General features: G+C 50.3%; 1 protein-coding gene across 11 annotated transcripts in view; it reads right to left on the reverse strand.

Moving 5' to 3' along the window:
• LOC147034722 (myosin-10-like) overlaps positions 1-19,956 on the reverse strand; it is a 242,334-nt gene that overhangs the window by 180,966 nt on the left and 41,412 nt on the right. The gene's annotated exons all lie outside the window — the stretch shown is intronic.

Below are 19,956 nucleotides of genomic sequence, written 5' to 3' on the forward strand. Positions count from 1 at the left end.
ATTTTCTGCTTCAAAAACGGATCCAAAACGACACACGCCCACTTTTGCCGTCCAATCGGTGAGCGAGGGCGACTGGCTCCCGCCCCCAGGGCGATCGATATATGCAAATTTGTGGATCAAAAGCCTTCACGCCCACTTTTCTCGGGCCAATGGGGAGCGAGTTGAAAGGTCAAAGGGAGGGGTCAAAGGCGTGTTACGGGGGGATAAAAGGACGGTGTTCGCAGTCAAAGGAGTAGTAAAGGTCGGAACGAGGGGAAGGAGTCGGAACAGAGAGTCAAGACTTCGCGGGCGGTGGAGCTGCTCGTCGGGTGCGTTGAAGTCGGAACGGAGGGGACGAGCTGTGGAGAGGCGGCGAGGCGGACGAAGGGTGCTGGCGTCGTGCAGGGAGCTGCACCCTGGGAGGCCGGCAGCGCGACCTGGCCGAGGTGGAGACGCCGTCGCGCACATAATAAAGATCCTCTATACCCCGAGCATCAGCAACCCCTCCTGTTTCCCCCCGCGCTGAGATAGTGCGACCAAGGGGCCCCTGCTCCCACCCCCTGCCAGGCACTGTCCACGAGGCCCGCGGGTTGCGGGCCATCGCGCGCTCCGCGTCTCATCACCAGACGGGTAGGCCCGACCAGGTCTCGGCCCCAGGCCTACCTCATTCTTGAGGGTATTTCTTTCCTTGGTTTTGGGTATGTGTTGTCGGCGCCGTCTGTGAAGTAGAATTGTATAAGTGTTGCCGTGTGCTCGGTAGTCGGTATTAGCTCTGCACTGTGTTTTCACTTTTATGTTTGCTTTTTGTGTAAAATGGAATTGTGTTTTCTTTTTTGTGTGCATTTGGTGGAATTGTATTTGTGTGCTTCCCGTGTGCCGAGAATAAACGTGCTTTATTGTTGAACTGTTCTCCCGCTCGCTTCGTCTTTTCCTCCATTGAATCCCCATCTTGCTTCACGTAAAGGGCTGGTAGTGGGCTGAGTATGCCCGATAATTAATCGAACCGTCGAGGTCGACGATAACACCGCCGGTTATTCTGATAGTACGGAACGGGTCGCCCAGTGGCCCGTGTCCGGTCGACCTGCGGCGAGGTGCGATCGCCCGGTCTACCTCCGCGTGGGTACTTAGGTAGTTCGAATTTGGCGAGCAACCCTATCCCACGCGGGGCTGATTGGCTCGATCGCGGTGAGACCGAAAGGTCCACCCGTGACTGGTTCCCGGCGTTAGTCCGAGAGGGTCACGACTGGATTGTCCGTCCGGTGGGCGACGTGCCGCGATTCGAGTTACGTGGCCGTCGCACGCCGGCGGGCGCGAAGACCGCAACACTGGTGTCAGGAGTGGGATACAAATTCACGCCCCGCGGCACTGGTATTGGAGAACAGGAAAACAGGCTCTCCTGTCTCCGGCTAAATTCACGGGAATCGGTCCAGGGGTGAGAGAAGCGACCCCCGATTCCCTCCAAATTACGAGCGAGTTAAATTAACCCTTCACGAGAAGCAAGATGGCGTCTCAAGGCGAGCGGGAGCCGGGGGTATTAGAAATGTATATGTGTAATAATGTAGAGTCCATGGTCCAGGATGGAATCCCCGAGCAGGAAATGTTGATTGTGCAGGAACACGGACTCGCCCAACTGAACCCAGGGCCCGAGGTGGGTGCGGCAGCGGCCGCAGTGTATGACACCTCCCCCCTCTCCACCAAGACCCTTCCCCAACCCTTGCCGAAACGGCTCAGCTGAGTGCATCCAACATGGCCCAGCTTGGCAGCCATGCTGGCGGCAATGAACGAAAAGATGAATGCGAAAATGATCGAAAAAATGGATACAAATACAAATGAAATGAAAAACGAAATGAACAAGCAAATGAATGAAGTGAAAACGACGATGGATGCGAATACACAGCAAATAAACGGAATGGAAGCAAACATGAAAGAAGAAATGAAAGAGCTGCGGGGTGAGACGCAGAACATGGGAATGAGCCTAAAAGGAAGCTTGGAAGAACTAAAAAACGAAATGAAAAAGGAAGTCGACACGATACGAGCGGAGGTGACCGGGTTAAAAGAGAAAGTAAAAGGAGTGGGAGTCGCAATGGAAGAAAGTAAACAAGAGAGGGTGAACGAAATAAAGATGGTGGTTGGAAAAATAGACAAAGTAGGAAAAGGATTGGGAGAAGTAAAACAGGGACAAGACCAAATAAAGGAGGAAATAGGGAGGAACACGACGGCGATAGAGGAATTAAAAAGAGAACAGGGGAAAATAAAGGAGGGATTGGGAGCCGTGAAGGAGGACTGTGAGAAAAGACATCGGGAAATGACAGACAAAGTTGAAAACCTGCGAAAGGAGGTAAAAGCGGAGACACAGAAAGGATTAAAAAAGGTGGCGGAGGAATGTAGAAAGAGACATGAGGAGGTAATTAATGAAATGGAGCGGAAAGCCGGAGAAAAGACAGAGGAACTGGGGGAACAGATAGAAAAAACCGGGCGAGACAGAAGAGCAGTTTAGGACAACGAGGGAGGAAATATCCAAGACAAATAAGATGGTGACACAGGTACAAGGGGAGGTGGAGCAAATAAGAGAAAAAGTCGGGGAACTGTCGTTAGGAACGATAGGGGAGGAAATAAATGGGGTAATAAAGGGGAAAATGGAGGAAATGGAGAAGAGACTGACGGATAGGGTGGAGGCCCGGTGTGAGAAGCAGGGTGGCCTCTTCGGGAACAGGGGGAGAGGATATACTCCTCGAGGCGGATCGTGCCCAGGTGGGGCCGGTGTCACAGGGCGGAGCAGGAGGCTTGCCCGATGCGGGGTGAGCATGCCAAGCTTGGGGAGGGTAGAGACCGCGGGGTCTTTGGCCTAACGGGGGTACCCAGAATGACTGTTCCAGGGGGTGTGCGGAGTGTGAGTCCAATGGCTTGGGAGAGTAAGCGGGACGACGCGGGGCACGGACAGACACAGACAAGGGTGGTGGAGCCCCCGGGCAAATGGCCTCGGACCCTGCGGGAGTGAGGCACCGTTGGGACTGGGAGGTACACTCCTCCCGGAGTCCCTAGGGAACGGGAGGAGACCTCGAAAGAACCGAGGGTGCCGCTACCCCCGTACGATGGCAAGACGGACTTGAGGGCATATATGGCCCAGTTCCAGTGTGTTGCCAGAGGCAATGGCTGGAACGAGGTGCAGGGTGTGGCACAACTCACAGCGGCCCTGCGTGGCGTGGCTTTGGAAGTGCTGACCACGGTACCCAGTGAGGGGCGACCCTGGAGGATCTCCATTCGGCCCTAAAACCGATTTGGCATGGACCAGCAGGGCGAGCTTGTTAAAGCTCAGCTCAACGGGCGCAAACGACGTCCCCAGGAATCGCTGGGAGAATTGGCACATGACATTCGGGCCGCTTGGTGGGGATCGCGCACACCAACATGCCACCGGAGTACCGGGAGGAGATTGCCCTGGACCATTTCCTTCGAGCAATAGGGGGCACCGATGTCGGAGCATTGCTCACCGTATGGCGCCCGGACAACCTCCAGAAGGCGGTTGATACTGCTGCCTGCTGGGAGGCAGCCAGAACGCCATTGGGAGGGGGCTGGCGCCACGTGGGGGCAGTCCGACAGGTGGACCCCGTGCACGACAGTGCGCTGGGAGCCGGGGCAACCCTGGGCGACCAAGCGCGAATGGAAAGGATGGTGCAGGGCATGTTCGACCGCCTGTTCGGGAGACCTGTGGAGAGGCGGTCGGGCCCGGGAAGGGCGGGAGATGGGCCATCGGGGGTACCCCCATTCGGAATGGAGGGGGTATAATTCGGCGTACTGGAGGCAAACACCTTTACCAGAAGAGGTGTTATAATTGTGGCGCAGGGGACCACCTGCAGCGGAGGTGCAACGCCCGCGCAGGGAAAGGCCCCCGCGAAGAGAAGAGCCACGGCCCCCTAGACCACCAACTCCGCCCGGGTCAATAGGGATAGCCAGGCCCAACCATTCCCCCCCCACCAGTCCCGGAAACTAAGAAGTGCCGAACATGTAGGGCCGTGTTCGGCAGACTCAGACGGAGAAGAGCCCTCAGAACTGCGACAGGTCATCAGTTGTGGCCAAATTGGCAAAGGTAGCTTAACAATTCGGGTGTGCAAGATTGCCGGCGTAGGGGTAGACGCCGTGGTGGACACAGGGAGCAAGCGCCACGATCATCAGCCCTGTGGTCCTTGATTCGAGTGTAGACGGTTGGGATGAGATCCATCGTCTGCAAAACCATAGTTTGCAGCTAGCTACCGGGGCAACGGCCCCTATCATAGGACGGGTTTCGTGTCGTTTAAATTGGGCACTGTGAAAACCAAGATAGAGGTTTGGGTGGCTGAGGTGTACGACCCATGTCTAATAGGGTTGGATGTGCTGACGGCCGGTGGTTGTAAGATCGACTTGGGCCGGGGGGTCATGCAGTTGGGTGGTGAGGAGTTGCCGTTAGGAGGCGTGAGCACGGATGAGAGGGTGGAGCTGGAGGCTCCTGACTCCGTGGTCATTCCCCGGGTGCCGAGGCGGTGGTCCTGGCCCGGTAGCGAGCACCCCCAACGTGGCAGGGCCCCTGTGCACTAGCGGAACCATCGGCAGGGCCGTCAACCCCGGGCTTAGTCGTGGGCCGCACCCTGGTAAGTACCGACGGGCCGGTAGTGCCCGTACGGGTGATAAATGTTAGCACGGAACCACGCACTATCAGGAAGGGCACGAAGGTGGCAGATTGCATCCCAGTAAAAGAGGTCGCAGAGCTGAGGGACGATAACGTCGAGCCGGACCGGCCCCAGAAGGAGTCTCCAGACTCGATTAGGAATTGGCCCGGTCCCATTTGTGAGATGGTAAATCGGAGTAGTGTAGATTTGGAGGAGGCCCAGCGGGAGGCCTTATACAAGCTGGTCGACCGACACATCGGGATCTTCTCCTTGTCACCCGAGGATATTGGACGTACGGGCCTGGTGCAACATCAGATCCACACCAATGGGGCCCGGCCTGTCCGTCAGCCTGCTCGAAGGCTCCCATGGAGCAAAAAGAGAGGAGGCTGATGAACAGGTTGAAAAGATGCTCAATGCAGGTGTCATCGAGCCCTCGGTAAGTCCTTGGATGTCACCAGTTGTGCTGGTTAAAAGAAGGATGGGACCACGCGTTTCTGTGTGGACTATCGCCAGCTGAACAACGTGACACTCAAAGACTCCTATCCCCTGCCTAGAATTGACGATACCCTCGACGCCGTTGCAGGCTCTAAATGGTTCTCAACTTTGGACCTCAAGAGTGGGTATTGGCAGGTGGAGATGGATAAGACGGGGAAGGAGAAAACGGCATTTTCCACAGGGAAGGGACTGTATCAGTTCACTGTGATGCCGTTCGGTTTGTGTAACGCCCCGCCACCTTTGAGAGACTGATGGAGCGTGTACTCGGCGGCATGCCGTGGCAGTCATGTCTGGTGTATCTGGATGACGTCCTGGTACACGCTAAAACATTCACCCAGGAGATAGCCAATTTGGACCAGGTGTTTGGGCACCTCAGGCAGGCAGGGCTGAAATTGAGCCCAGAGAAATGCACTTTGTTCGCGACAGAGGTGGCCTATCTCGGACACGTGATAGGCCGCGAGGGGCTGAAGACCGACTCGGAAAAATTACAGCGGTAGAGGAGTGGCCCGTACTCTACAACTGTCAAACAGGTGCGGGCTTTTTGGGACTTTGCTCCTACTACCGGCGTTTCGTGGCAAACTTTGCGGAGATACAGGCCCCTTCACCGGTTGATGGAGAAGGGGTTGAGATTTAATTGGACGGAGGAGTGCCAGGAGGCCTTCCTCAAATTAAAGGGGTGTTTGACATCCGCACCTGTTTTAGCGTACCCCACCGATGACGGGATGTATACCCTGGACACGGATGCAAGCCAGGAAGGATTGGGAGCAGTCTTGTCTCAGACACAGGGGGCGTGGAAAGAGTGATCGCGTATTACAGTCGGGGCCATGAGTAGGCCCGAACGAAATTATTGCGTAACTCGCAAGGAACTATTGGCTATGCTGTCTGCCGTGAGCCATTTCCACCCGTACTTGTACGGGAGGAAATTTTTGGTTCGAACTGACATTCCTCCTTGCAATACTCTTACGGTTCAAGGAACCGGAGGGGCCAAATTGCAAGGTGGTTGGAAAAATTGCAGCAGTACGATTTCAGTGTGGTCCATAGAGCCGGTAAGGCTCATGGGAATGCCGATGCGCTCTCGACGCCCTGTCTGAGGGAAAACTGCAAATATTGTACGAGACATGAGGAGAGGGACCAATTGGCAGACGCCCCCGAAACTCCCAGTCCGTGCGGCCCGGATGGTAGGCCCAACTTTGCCACTAACCGCAGGAGAGGAATTTGGTGGATTGGCATGGAGCACGGCCCAGCGGGAAGACCCCGTGCTAGGGCCAGTGTACAAATGGGTCCAGGAAAACAGGAGGCCCAGTGGGGGAGGAAATGCCCCATTCGGGCGCGAACAAAGGCATACTGGGCTCAGTGGAGGACTCCTAGAAATGAGGGACAACATCTTGTATCGCAGTGGGTGGAGATTCCTTCTGAACAAACTTCTTGGCTGGTGATAGTCCCTGATGGGTTTAAGACCCAAATTTTGAAACAGGTGCACGGTACCCGCGCCGGCGGCCATTTGGGCAGGACCAAAACAAAATCTCGGCCCGCCGGCGGTTCTATTGGGTTAACATGGGGCGCGATGTACAGACTGGTGTCGAGCATGCGACGCCTGTACTGCAAAAAGGGACCGCCACAGAGGATGAGGGCCCCACTCCAACTACATCAGGTTGGGGCTCCCCCTGGAGCGAGTGGCCATGGACATTTTGGGACCACTGCCCCCACTCGCCAGGGTAATAAGTACGTCCCTCGTAATTATGGACTATTTCACCAAATGGCCAGAAGCCTTTGCCCTTCCCAGCCAGGAAGCAGGGGTTGTGGCCAAGGCCTTCGTAGAAGGATTTACATGCCGGTATGGGATTCGCAGGAGCTGCACACGGACCAGGGACGAAATTTTGAGAGTGAATTACTAAAAGAGGTGTGCAGGCTCCTGGAAATTCGAAAACACTGACAACGCCCTGAGACCACAGTCTGATGGCATGGTGGAGAGGTTCAACAGGACCCTGGTCCAACAGTTGGCCCTCTTCACCGCCACTAACCAGGAGGACTGGGACGAACACCTTCCGTACCTCCTGATGGCCTATCGCGCGTCCCAGCACGGGTCTACCGCATGTAGTCCGGCGCTGTTGATGGCGGACGGAGCTGAGAAGCCCCGTCGATTTATTGTGCGGTCCGACGCCTGAGCGGCTTGATAGGCCCCCGGGGAGGGCTATGCCCGTCGGTTGGAGGAGGGCTTGGAGAAGGTCCACGCTTCGCACGACACCGGCTCCAACAGGCGGGCATAAAATGAAGCGCAGGTACGACCACCGGAGCCAGGTGAGCAAATACCCACCGGGGGCAAGATTTGGTTCTTTAACCCCCGGGCGAAGGAAGGGCAGATGCCCGAAGCTCACCTCACCTTGGCAGGGCCCGGGGGTTGTCCTGGCGCAAGTCAGTGACGTGGTCCTAAAAATTAAAATGGGACCACGAGCTCCTCGGATCGGTCCACGCGGACCGCCTGAGGCCTTACAAGGGCGACCTTTACGCCCCTCATGGATATGTCTTGCCGGAGGAGTCGGTGCTGGAACAGCCGTCCGCAGAGGCGCAGGGCTCTCAGAGTCTTGCGACGAGTTCACGAGCCAGGTAGGAAGGGAGGAAATTCCCCCCCTGGGAAATTGATTAATGGGATTATTTGGAGACAGTGACTGACAGTGAGTGTGTAGAGGGGACGTAGTTTAGCTACGTAGTGTTAAAAGGAACGTGCTATAGTTTAAGGGACGACGTGGGAGCACGAGTTAGTTAGGGAGGTAGTTAGAAGGATGGCAGAGTTCAGTGGTGTGTGTGTTGAAGAGTTGGTGAGTTGTGAGGTGAGTACTTGTTGAGTGAGTGAGGCCAGCGGGTCTGTGTGTGTGGAGTGAATGGGGAATGCATGGTGCGATGAGTGATTGGGGAGGAGTGACTCCGCCCAAGGGACCCCGGGGTCAGAGTAAAGTGAGTTAGCTGGGTTAGTCAAATTGAAAAATGGAGGTCGTTTTTGCTGTTGGTGGGAAAGTAGGCTCGAGACCCATTTGAGGGTGCAGGAGCCCTGTTGACGGGCTTGGGAGCGTGGCTGCGAAAGGTGAGTATCGCTGAGAGGGTACCCCGGGCACCAGGCTAGTCGGCCGCGGTAGGCCATGGGCCCATGGGGGCCGGGATAGAGTAGTGGGCACGGGTGCGCCTGCTTGGTGCGGGGCCCGGGCGCCATTAGCCGCGTGGGCAGTGTAGTGGGCACGGTGACCCTCGGAAAGGGGCCCGGAGGCCGGCCTGCCACGTGTGCGTTTCAGGAGGTGCCATGGGGGGCACTCCCGGTGTTAGGGAGCTGGTAGGCTCGGAGGCAGTGTAGTGCCCGGGGTGCCATAGCGGGAGAATCGGCAGAGGGTCGTGCCTGCCAAAGTGAGCCACGTGTCCCAGCCAGGAGACCGTGTGAGGGCACGGAGAGAAAATTGGGGGGCGAGGCCCGAAATTGTGAGGACACCAACACAGGCGACGGGAATCTGGGTTGTTAGAACCAATAGTTTAAGCGAGAGGCGCTGCTGAAAGCCCCGGGGTAGTTTAACTGTTAAATGGTTAGGTAGATTAGGAGATGTACCCCTCCCGCACCATCCATCCCTCGCTGTCGTTGTGGGCCGCTGACCCACTTGGTGTTAAGATCGCCGAACTCTGGGGAGGCCATTCTGAGGCTTCGGTGGGCCTCGGCACAGGACGCTAGCTCTCCTTATTCTTCTCCGGGAAGGGAACGTAGGGGTTGGGAGTAGGCTAGGTGACAGAATAGGTTAGCCGAACAAGGACGATAAAGGGGGTTAGGGGACGATTTATAGTGGAAGTAAAAATAAAAACAACAAAAAATAAGTTGGGGCTAAATTGGGGTTTGACAAATTAAGGGAGTGGGTATGTACAGTGACAGGCAAAGGCGATAGGTTGGGAGGGAGACAGGTAGGTAGGTCCGAGCCCGCCTTCCAAGTGGCCAGCACCACCGCACTCCTCCACCAACCTCCATTGAACGGCAAAGGCTGGCCAACTTCATCGGCTGGCCGTGTTTTGCTTCAAGGCGGAGGCCGACCACTTCATCGGCAGCTGTGTGCTGCAAGGCCTGTGCCGGCCAGTTCATCTGCTGGCTGTTTTTCTTCGAGGCCTGTGCCGGCCTGGTTCTGCGGGCTGAGTTTGCCTGCAGCGGCCTTCTTCTGCGGGCTGTGTTTGCCTGCTACCTTTGCCATGCCATGCCCACTGCCCACGTTCACCAGCCCCTGCTCAATTTTTGCTTTGCCCCCCCCTGTTCATTTCCATGTGCGCCAGGATCAAGGCAACAGTTTGCAGCTGCAAGAACTGCCCTGTTGGCAGTTACAACACGGGCCTGCAGTGGCGGCCCGTGCACCGTGTTTGTGTCCATGCATCCATTCGTTGTGTTCATTGCGTGTGCCACTTGAGCTGGCACGGAGACTGCGTTGTGCAGCCCAAGCACCGTTGTGGTTCACTGAGTTCAGTTCAAAAGGGAAGGCCTTGGACTGCGTGTGAGCAGCCAGCCACGTTCCCTGTCACCTGCATTGTTTGAGCCAGAGACTGCATGCGGGCAGCCTGGCTCCCTGCTAACTGCTTTTCTTTTGCAGAGTTCAGTGATCCTGGGCCATGGTTTAGTGTAAGATTTGTAAGTTAAGGTAAGATGTACTGTACATATGAGTGCGCCCCGGCATGTTTGTCTTAGCGCCGGCAATTTTATTTAAGTCGTCCGTGTGAGTGAGTTTGTTTAGATAGTTACGCAGCCCTTAGGTTATTTATTTTGGGGACACGAATACCATGAATGTCGCACTCAGGGATCCGTAGGTAAAATGTACTAGGGGAAAACTACACATGATGGCACACGAAAATTTGATGACTCGGGACGAGTCTGTAAAAAGGGAAGGGGGTAGTGTTGTGGTTACCAGATTCGCAAACCACCATTCAGGTCCCTTAGGTGAGGTATCTCGGTAAGTGCATGTGTAGTTAGCACCAAACCCGTTGTCTAGTGGGAATACATGTCATTTATAACGAGCTGCGACTCTTCAGGATAGCCGTTTTTCTACTATCTTTATTTTGGACCAATCGCCACCATCACAACCACAACATCAACCACCAACCACAACGCCGCTTCACCACAACCGCCATGACCTTTACCGTCACAACTCGCCACCATCGCATCACCGTCATCTCGCGCCACTCATGGGCACCGATGCTGGACTCGTGTAGGGCGCACGTTGAACAGCGTGTACAAAACCACGGATTTTCTGCTTCAAAAACGGATCCAAAACGACACACGCCCACTTTTTGCCGTCCAATCGGTGAGCGAGGGGCGACTGGCCCCGCCCCCAGGGCGATCGATATATGCAAATTTGTGGATCAAAAGCCTTCACGCCCACTTTTTCTCGGGCCAATGGGGAGCGAGGTGAAAGGTCAAAGGGAGGGGGTCAAAGGCGAAGTTACGGGGGGATAAAAGGACGGTGTTCGTCAGTCAAAGGAGTAGTAAAGGTCGGAACGAGGCGAAGGAGTCGGAACAGAGAGTCAAGACTTCGCGGGCGGTGGAGCTGCTCGTCGTGTGCGTTGAAGTCGGAACGGAGGGGACGAGCTGTGGAGAGGCGGCGAGGGCGGACGAGGGGTGCTCGCGTCGTGCAGGGAGCTGCACCCCCTGGGAGGCCGGGGCAGCGCCGACTTGGCCGAGGTGGAGACGCTCGTCGCGCACATAATAAAGATCCTCTATACCCCGAGCATCAGCAACCCCCTCCTGTTTCCCCCCGCGCTGAGATAGTGCGACCAAGGGGGCCCCGTTCCCACCCCCTGCCAGGCACTGTCCACGAGGCCCGCGGGTTGCGGGCCATCGCCGCTCCGCGTCTCATCACCAGACGGGTAGGCCCGACCAGGTCTCGCCCCAGGCCTACCTCATTCTTGAGGGTATTTCTTTCCTTGGTTTTGGGTATGTGTTGTCGGCGCCTGCCTGTGAAGTAGAATTGTATAAGTGTTGCCGTGTGCTCGGTAGTCGGTATTAGCTCTGCACTGTGTTTTCACTTTTATGTGTAAATGGAATTGTGTTTTCTTTTTTTTGTGCATTTGGTGGAATTGTATTTGTGTGCTTCCTGCAGCCGAGAATAAACGTGCTTTATTGTTGAACTGTTCTCCCGCTTCGCTGCCTTTTCCTCCATTGAATCCCCATCTTGCTTCACGTAAAGGGCTGGTAGTGGGCTGAGTATGCCCGATAATTAATCGAACCGTCGAGGTCGACGATAACACCGCTCGGTTATTCTGATAGTACGGAACGGGTCGCTATGGCCCGTGTCCGGTCGACCTGCGGCGAGGTGCGATCGCCCGGTCTACCCTCCGCGTGGGTACTTAGGTAGTTCGAATTTGGCGAGCAACCCTATCCCACGCGGGGGCTGATTGGCTCGATCGCGGTGAGACCGAAAGGTCCACCCGTGACTGGTTCCCGGCGTTAGTCCGAGAGGGTCACGACTGGATTGTCCGTCCGGTGGGCGACGTGCCGCGATTCGAGTTACGTGGCCGTCGCACGCCGGCGGGCGCGAAGACCGCAACAATATATATATATATATATATATGTATATATATATATATACACACACATATATATAAAAACACACACACACACACACACACACACACACACACACACACCATACAAGGTGTGATTTTTATCTCAATTTCGAATATTTTATCTCAATATCTCATTTATCTCAAGGCATTGCAGGAAAGTCAAAGTACCACTAAACAGGGGGTTTTAGGAAGCGCCCACAGGGCCATTTGTGTTCTTCAGTGTTCAAGTACATTCTTCAATTAGAATCAAATACAATGGAGGTTTTAAAGGCTGTAGGAAGAAAAAGAAAAGAAAAGAAAAAACGCTTTTCGGAAGTCAACCGCAGTTGACGGACCATCCTTTACACCACCTTATTTAACACGTTAAATTCGTTCGTTTGTACCTCTTGTTTGTGTCCATTATAACATCCCTAAAAACAGGAAGTTTCCTGTTTGGAATTATTTTCAATTTTGTTTGACTGCCAGGCAGACAGGCAGACAGACAGACAGACAGACAAACAATTACCTCACTCCTCCACGCATGCGCACTTGGGATGACATTCCAGACAATTTGCCAAATTCAGAGCCAAACTAAAACTAAACTGCAGATTCGTGTTCCGATTCATGTTTCGATCCGTGTTCTGCAGTATTGAAGATATACCATTCAAGTGAAATTAAGTTCCACGATCATAGACTGACATCTGTAGACAGACAAACAGACAGAGAAAGTGCACCAATTGCTCAACCTCGCTTTCCACTTCACGTGCAGGGTGGGAAAATCATCAATGTGGTGGAGCTGGCACGATGGCCTCGAGCTACGCACACTCACCTGTACGCTGTCTAGCCTGGGTTTGAACCCCGACCCAGACATAAACTGTCATCTTGGTGTTTCACAGGCAGGGTGAGACATTAATGTGTGTGCTGTCCCTCAAATGGACCTTAACCTGGATGACGCATCTGCCCGCATTAGTTGGTGGATGTTAAAAGATCCCATGATGCCCTTCACGAAGGGTAGGCGAGCTATAATTGCTGGCAACATGAATAAATTACAAATTTCTGCCCTAATCTACAGGGAACACTGCAGCAAGACTTTCAGATATACAATAAAGCAGGTGGACATCACATCTTTCTACATTAAAGAGCAAATCAAATCATCTTATACACATGCAATTCATATTTTGATGGCTTGTTTGGAAAGGGAGGCGAATGTGAAGACGTCAAGGATTATGTTACTTTGATGAGAAAAATTTATTATATTTTTGAAATCCCCACATCCTACTCCTTCCCCCAACTAGAACCACAAACATATTGCTTTACAAACATGGCTCTTAAAACAAAATGGTTCACACATGGTGTTTGCATTCCACCCCCAACACAACAAGGGGTTCCCTTTTAATATTGATAAGGAAAATTAGTCAAAATAACTTTTGAAAATGGTATACTTCATAAAAATTAAACAAGCTAAATCCAAACTACACAGAATAGTGCTGCTATGATAAGTTTTTTGCCACGTCTGCATCAAACAACACAATGAAAAAAAATTTCTTATCATTTAGGGATGAACATTAAATCGTCTCCTTATTAGTTTGTTGGACAACAGAAAAGGTAACCGTCTGTCATTGCTAGAAAATAAAAAAATGGCGTGTACAACAGTCCCCAGGGACATTGATAAGCACGACAGATCCACAAATACAGTGAGTGCATCTTCGATGATTGCAAGGAGTGAGTAAAACTTCCCATCTCAATTGCACATCATCATCATCATCATAATAATAATCAGTCTACCATACTCTTTATGGAGTGTTGGTGGTGCAGATGCAGACTCTTGACAAGGGTTATGCTGGGTGGTTTGCTCATGCCTTCCCAGCAATTTCATATGCTGATGCATTAACCCAAAATAATGAAATGCATGACAGCTTTTGCAAGAACTTTCGTTTTGTAAATAAAATATTTTGGTGCAAGTTTTCTCGCATTTTGGATTTCACAACTACAGCACAATAAAAAATTTATGAAGGGTTTTGAAAGTTTGGTGAATGGGGAGATGGTGAGAATGATGGAGAAGGAGGGGAAGAAGTGAATGAAATTTTAATGCAGGAAGTGCAATGAATATTTTGATGCCTGGATATATATTTCTTTTACTTTCACTTTGGAAAAACACAAAATTATACAATGATCAAAAAAAGCTGTTCATCACCAGTGGAGATCAGCGTTTATAAAAGTTGGGTGTGGGAGGGAGGGATAACAATGACGAGTTTGTGCAAGAGGTGCTATTTGGCATTTAAGACGATGACGTAACCTTGCCAGCTCTGCTCTTGGAGTGAGTCCACGACTCCATGCTGATGAAGGCGAGTGAGTCAGAAATGCTTCCATGGATCCATTCCCTTCCCAAGGTACGAGCTGCCATTGGCTCAGCTGACTGATACTGTGCATAACAATGTAGCAGCGAACACACTGCTTGTTTACAGTGAGTGGTTTCGCGTCTTTCACAGACTGCAACTAAAAGCCGGTGGTAGCTATTTTAACTAATATACGTCATACATACAATGTACAAAGGAGGGTTTGGGGAGAGCGATTTTTGAAAGCCCACAACCTGACTCTGGGTACATATGCTGATCCATATATGCGTACATGTGCCCATGGCCTGACCCAAGACATATGCAACATTTGGAGATTGATTTATATACAATTTCACACCCCTTGACGAAAGAAAAGGCTGCACGCACACACACACACACCTCACTCTTATATAGATGATATACATATGTATATTGTAATGGACAAGGGTATCCCTAACGGGTGACAAGAGCGACTGGAGATAAAGTCCGCGAAAAAAAAAATCAGGCGAAAGTGTAGAAAGCTGCATGGTGCGATGGCTTGATAATAATTAATCGGATTTCACAAGCCACTACTATGGCACATGTTCTTTTCAATAATTTAGTCAAGTCGTCGGTATGAATCCGCATTCTAAAACACGCAGCAACTAGTATAGGTATTAAAAATAATGAATTCAATAATCTATCTATAATTCCAGCAATGTGTGTGTCTGTGTGTCTGTGTGTGTCTGTGACCGCTGTTTCTCGACAACCACTAGTCCGATCTAATTGAAACTTGCCAGATATATTGCTGGGGACCTGGGGATGTGCCTTTTCAAGGTTTGATATTAATCGGACAAGTGCTTCCCAAGTTATGGCCATTTATTTACCAACCAATGACAAGACACGTTGATGCGTGGCATGGCCGATGGGGGAAGGGAACCTCAGCCGCGTTCCCCATTACGGGTTACAACGTACGGACTTCCGGAGAGTGATTACCGTGTATTCTAATAATTACTCGATTTCTTATGCGCATTTATAAACACAATGCCCCAAGTTATGATCGTTTTCATATTAGACGGTGCATAATTTCGGTAACATCAGAGTGAGCTGGTATGCTCCGAACCAGGAAGTAAAATTTTTTTTTTTTTTGCACGAAGGTTTTTTTTTTCTCTTCTCTTCTCTGTGTTTTTCCTTGCGACGACATTGCGAAAAGGCAAAATACGTTGGCGCTAATTGAATAATTGGTCATTAAAACTAAATTGCGAATAATCGTAACTGCGATATGTAAACTTTGGGGCCACGCACATACACGAGAGCGAAGAAACGGCCTGTGTGGTTGTTGTTTCTTGTTCTTTTTTTTTTACAGGCACGTACTAGTAACAACAAAGATGGGGACAGGGCAAACAATAAATTAATTAGGCTGGGGCTGAATGAAGCAAGGTCGAGGTCGTTTCTTCCTGACGTGTGAAACACCTTGCAAACCATGCCTACAGAAAATTAAGTTTTCGGAACATCAGCCGCATTTTCCATCCAATAATCACGTAACGTGGTTAAAAAGATCTCCATGGGTAGGCGCTCCTTTGTGGAAAGTCTTGTGTCAATTGCTCAAGAGGTTGGGGAGAAAAAAAATTCAAAGCAAATAAAGGTGAGGGTGTGAAAAAAGTGAGGGCCTCTGCTGATGTTCCACAACATGATAAAGGATGATTGTGGATGCTTATTACTCGTAAAGTTCATTAAAAAGGGACAAAAACAACCTGTGACGAACCACTTAGCTCAATACAAAACAGACTCATCACTTTATGTTAATCTTAAGCGTCCACACCAGACTCGTTTAGGGGACAAAAGACAACGGGGTAGAGGAGCTGGATGGGGAGGAAGAGTATGGAGAGTAAGGCAATGGGCCTTAAGGGCAGTGTATGGTCAATCAGCAAGACGATGAAAGCGCAGACGAGCGACTGGTCCTCGGTTTGTTCTGAGGACGGAATGATCATGCTGAGATTCATCCCGCAGGCTCTGAAGCTTGATTGATACTTAAGTGGTTCAGGACTCGAGCTGGTTATTGTCCTCTGCTCGCGATTTGCAACTCGCCATATCTGTAGCAAATACCGATTTTGGCTGTTCTGACATTGACCTCCACATTCCTTTGAACTTGTCCAAATCTCTACCCCATCTGCCCCAGACGGCTTTTATTGACTGCACCTGATGGAAACCCCATGCCTGTATTGGCAGTGCTCGGTAGTGCACGTGGAGGTGCCATCGCTCTGTGGTGGCACACGTGGAGATGCAATTTCTTTCGGAGTACATGGTTGGGAATTGATGTGTACAGTATGGTGGCACAACATGAAAAAGACGGAGACATTAAATAACAGAGGGATAAGGGGAAAGAATGGACATAGCTTTGGTGTGACAGTGAGGTCTTCAAATGTTTGGTTGCCAATCATTTGTGTGCAGGATAGTTATAAAACATGTCATGACACTACAAAGAGATGAAGACAAAGGATGAGAGTCACCAAGGGAGATCCCAGATAAGGTAAATGGCAAACAAAGTATAATTCAGTTGAAGAGTGCAGCGAGAGAGAAATAGCCAGAATGGCAAGAGGGCACACAGGCACAACAAGAACAAGGGAAAAACAGAAAATAATTAAAAAAAAAATAGCACCGCAAAGCAGGCGTAACCCCTCAGCCCCTTGATGCAAACCAATTTCAAGATGCTGGCCATATTGAAAATCGCAGCAGGCCCATTTTCGAAAGGAACCTTCCTCTACTCAACCCCAACACACCCAGCAAAAATGGATTTAATCAGACAAGGCGTTCTCCTCGAAATTGACGGAAACCAATTTCAAGATAGCCACAGTGAAAATCGCAGCATTCCCATTTTGGAAAGGAACCTTCCTCTACTCAACCCCATTATACCTTGCCAGAATAAAATCAATGTGTGAAGCCGTTCTCAAGTTATTGTCCGGAAACTAAATTCAAGATGGCTGCTCTAGCCGCCATATTGGATATCAGATTGCGCTGAATATCGAAAGGAACCTTCCTCTAAACAACCCCATTATATCACACAAAAATGAAATGAATAAGTCAAGCCGTTCTCAAGTTATTGTCTGGAAACCAAATTCAAGATGGCTGCCCTAGCCGCCATATTGGATATCGCATCGCACTGATTATAGAAAGGAACCTTTCTCCACCCAGCCCCAACATAAACTGCAAAAATGGATTTAATCGGACAAGGCGTTCTCCTCGAAATCAACGGAAACCAATTTCAAGATGGCTGCCATGGAGGCCACATTGAAAATCGCAGCGTGCCCATTTTCAAAAGGAACATTCCTCTACTCAACCCCATTATACCCTGCAAAAATGGATTTAATCGGACAAGGCGTTCCCCTCAAAATCGACGGAAACCAATTTCAAGATGGCTGCCATGGAGGCCACATTGAAAATCACAGTGCGCCCATTTTCGAAAGGAACCTTCCTCTACTCAACCCCAACACACCCTGCAAAAATGGATTTAATCGGACAAGGCGTTCTCCTCGAAATTGACGGAAACCATAAGTTGCCAGACGCCCGGACGGACGCTCGGACGCCCGCCGGACAACGCCTGTGACGACAATACCCGTTTTTCAACCCAATTCGGGCTGAGGGGTAAAAAGCACGGAAGTATGTCTACGACCACAGGATATTGGAGTTAAGGGCACAACATGGACATATGATACAAGGTGTCAAAAGGGAGATTAAAGCATGTTTGAAATGACAGTGGACGACGCTCGAGAAATTTTACTCACCCGAGATAACACAACGAGATATGAACTACTCATCATAAAGTGGTTCTCAGGAAAGTCAGGAAAGTCAAGTTAGCTCCAATTTCACACTTTACTCTGGCAATCCATAAATCTCTCTGAATCGGCACTGGCAGTGGTTCTTCACGAAGGAGCCCGGAGCAAACGCATTGTTGTCGTCTACGATGTTTACCGAGAAATGTCCATTAAAGACGCAGAAAGGTGCAAGAGAGGTGCAAGCATGGCCATCCAGTTCAAGAGTATCACAAGAGGCCACACCATCCAGCAGTGGAGGAAACTGCTCTGGAGCTCTTTCAACAAAGCAAGTTTAATCAAGTCCCTGGTGGAGGAGTGAAAAGTGCACAAACACTGGGAGAAGCTGCAGGACAGGTTGCTCCAGGTAACGTGAGGAGGTCTGCTACAAGATTAGCAAGGAGCATTGGGAGGAAGTCAGAGCTGAAATCTACACAATAAGAAGCGGACGCCCGCATCCAAAGGCTGGAGAAACACTGCATCGATTATTGGAACATGCTATCTCTGTTAGCCATTTCTCAAGATACACGGAAGTATTGGTGACATTTACTGGTTATAACCAATATGGTAAGCACGCACACGCACACGAAAAAGTGACAACATTTTGTGTAGCCAAATATGCCTCTCCCATTTTTGATGTTCACTGACTTTTTTTCTGCCATCTCCTTACCATTTCCTACTAATTTATGGTGAGTGAGATATTCATACGAAGGGAGGGGGGCAGGGAGAGTGATAAATATTGAGTCTTGTGCTTTGGCAATGGCATAACATAACATCGACACTTTCAACACTTTATAGGTACCTACTTGTCCAATCAATGTTTCATTTCCGAGAGATACCTTCCCCATCGGGACAATTTCTTTTAAGGTCTGATAAAATGACAAAACTGCTGTTGTAAACTGACTTTAATCTCTGAATAGTCCATTAATGATGAGTGGATTGATGCATTATGCTTGCAAATGAACCAATAAAAATTTCTCCACTAGTTCTACTTAAAAACAAATAAATGCCCAAAGGCTGGTAACAGCCTTATTTCCCAAACAGGGAAATATCCACCTTTCTCCGTATTCTACCTGAAGGCTGGTTTAGTGCTGCCAAATCAGCCCAAAGGATTGCACTGGGTGATTTGCCTCTGCATTCCCAGCAGTCGTCACAACAGGAATTTGTAATTTGTTCAGGGTACCGGCGATAACTGCTATTCAGGAAAGCCACCCTGAAACTAACGTTCACAACCTAAAGCCAGCAGAAGGAACACCCGGCTCAACATCTCTCCGAGGGATGGTACATTTTGTGATCGAACGCCTTGCATGCAAAGTGCTAATCTGACAGATTATAGACGGGTCAATTTCCTTTACATAGATTTCAAACAAAAGCAACCAGAGAGAGTTCATTGAACACCTTACCCTGCACAGTCTTGAGAAAAAGGACATGGGTAGGGTTACCTCTCCTTTTTTATTTGGACAAAGTTAGCTCAGGAGTTGCATCGCTGGACACTGCCATTTTATCTGAATCTCGATGTTCCCCAGCTCTGAGAGCGTGAGCGGCAAATTTGATTGGTCGAGACGGCGTATGTTTTGTCAAGTGACTGCTAAACTGAAGGTTTTTGTTCTACAGTGTTCAAAATATATAATTCAATATAAATTTTTTTTAAGTTTTAAGGGCTGTAGAAACCTCTTCCCCTCTACCCCCCAAAAAAGAACCAATAAATCGGACGTTTACCGCCGTTGATAAATTTGGAGCATCCACCATTTTATTTAAAACGTTATATTAGTTATTCGTACCTGTTGTTTGTATCCTTATGACATACCCCCAAAAAGTAAATTTCCTGTTTGGAATGATTTTCAATTTTCTTTGACTGCCAGACAGACAGACAAGTAGACTGAAGCAATTGCTTACCACGCTGTGTGCTTGTATGCTTGGGACGAGACACGGTACAATTTTGCCAAATCGAGAGTCAAAGTCCTACTAAACTGCAGGTTTTTGGAAGTGCAAACAAGCCGATTCGTGTTCCACAGACGTGTTCAAAATATGAAATGCAATTGAAAAAATTTTTAAGAAGTTCCTCAATCACAAACTGACTAGACACACAGACAGAGGTAAAGACCAAACTGCTTTCACTCACTTTGCGCTACATGCATGGGGTAACAATTGCATAAAAGAGCGGTT

Source organism: Eptatretus burgeri, chromosome 1 (genome assembly GCF_056783735.1).
Source record: "Eptatretus burgeri isolate ZD-2024b chromosome 1, Ebu_testis_v1, whole genome shotgun sequence".
NCBI lineage: Eukaryota > Metazoa > Chordata > Myxini > Myxiniformes > Myxinidae > Eptatretus > Eptatretus burgeri.